General features: G+C 54.8%; 1 pseudogene; it reads left to right on the forward strand.

Annotated features, from left to right (window-relative positions):
- The first annotated feature begins 430 nt into the window (after nt 1-430).
- Nucleotides 431-1,571, forward strand: LOC105070785 (E3 ubiquitin-protein ligase RNF167 pseudogene; annotated as a pseudogene).
- The last annotated feature ends 248 nt before the right edge of the window (nt 1,572-1,819 follow it).

The raw sequence follows: 1,819 nt of genomic DNA on the forward strand, positions 1-1,819 counted from the left end.
TTCTCAGTTTGGCTTGTCTGGACACGAGACCAAGTGAGACAGACTAAGCCAGAAACAGGAGGCATCTCGAGACGGACTCAGCGAGATTTCAGCTGGTGGGAACGACGTGGGCTGAGCAGTCTCGCGAGACCTGAAGGTACCGCAGTGGTGGCTGCAGCCAGAGGGAGGAAGAGAGGACCGGAAGTTCTTCATCTTGAGCATCCAGTGCTGAAAGCAACCTGGGTGGAAGTTCCACCTCCTTGAGCCCCCCCACCATTCCAGAAGTTTGTCTGTCACCTGTGCTTGCCACGACCCTTTTCCCCGTTTTATCCCTATACCAGGAAAGGATATGTTAATGTCTGTCTCCCAGCTCCACTGAAGGGGATGGAGCCAGGGTTCCTTCCCTGCGCCGCCATGTAGCTGGGAAGTGGGACCTGGCGGTGGTTGGACCTCTGGGATCCTGAAGGAAGTGGGGAGACGCTCAGAACTCAGCTTCTGTTTCTGCTACCAGGACACGGCCTCCTCCTGCTGCCATGCACCCTGCGGCCTTCCGGCTTCCCGTCGTTGTGGCCACTGTGCTGTGGGGCGCGGCCCCTCTCCAGGGCCTCATTCGAGCGACTTCGGACCACAATGCCAGCATGGACTTTGCAGACCTCCCAGCTCTCTTTGGGGCTGCCTTGAGCCGGGAGGGACTTAAGGGGTTCCTTGTGGAGGCTCATCCAGCCAATGCCTGCAGCCCCATAGCCCCACCGCCCGCAGCCTGGGTCAACGGGTCAGTTTTCATTGCACTGCTTCGAAGATTCGACTGCAACTTTGACCTCAAGGTCCTAAATGCTCAGAAGGCTGGGTACGAGGCAGCTGTGGTACACAATGTGAATTCCAATGAACTTCTGAACATGGTGTGCAATAATGAGGAAATCCAGCAGCAGATCTGGATCCCGTCCGTGTTTATCGGGGAGAGGAGCTCTAAGTACCTGCGTGCCCTCTTCGTCTACCAGAAGGGGGCTCAGGTGCTTCTGATCCCAGACAATAGATTCCTCTTGGGCTATTGCCTCATCCTTTTCACTGGGATTTTGGGGTTGCTAATCCTGGGCACGGGAGCAACGATGACAGTTCGTTTTATCCAGCTCCAGAAAGAGCTCCGGCAAAATCGACTGACCCAAGAGCAACTGAACCTGATTCCTACACATGACTATCGGAAGGGAGACCAGTATGATGTCTGTGCCATCTGCCTGGACGAATATGAGGATGGGGACAAGCTGAGGGTCCTTCCCTGTGCGCACGCCTATCACAGCCGCTGTGTGGACCCCTGGCTCACTCAAACCCGGAAGACCTGCCCTGTCTGCAAGCAGCCTGTTCATCGGGATCCTGGAGAGGCGGAGCAGGAGGAAGAAACTCAGGGACAAGAGGGTGAGGAGGAAGGGCAGCCAAGGGGCCACCCTGCCTCAGAACGGACCCCACTTCTGGGCTCCAGCACCGTACTTCCCAAATCCTTTGGCTCCCTAGCCCCAGCCCCCTTTGTGTTTCTTGGGTCTTCAACAGATGCCTGCCCTTCTCCATCCTCTTCCTCTTCAGCTGCCATCCAGATCTAATACTCCCCTTCTGCCCCATCTTTGGCAACCTATTTGCACAGCCCCTCTCCTCCCTCCTGTCTTAAATGCTGAGGGATAGGAGAGATTTCCACTACAGGTTTCTCCCTCACCCACCCCCATCCTTTTGAGGGGATTGGACATGCAAAGGGATGGAGTCTTCACTAACTAGGTTAATAAAATTGTTTTTGTGGACTTAAAAAAATTCAGATACTTGTGAAAGCCATAGGTGAAAGTTGCCAAAAACAATT

Source organism: Camelus bactrianus, chromosome 3 (genome assembly GCF_048773025.1).
Source record: "Camelus bactrianus isolate YW-2024 breed Bactrian camel chromosome 3, ASM4877302v1, whole genome shotgun sequence".
NCBI classification, from domain to species: Eukaryota; Metazoa; Chordata; class Mammalia; order Artiodactyla; family Camelidae; genus Camelus; species Camelus bactrianus.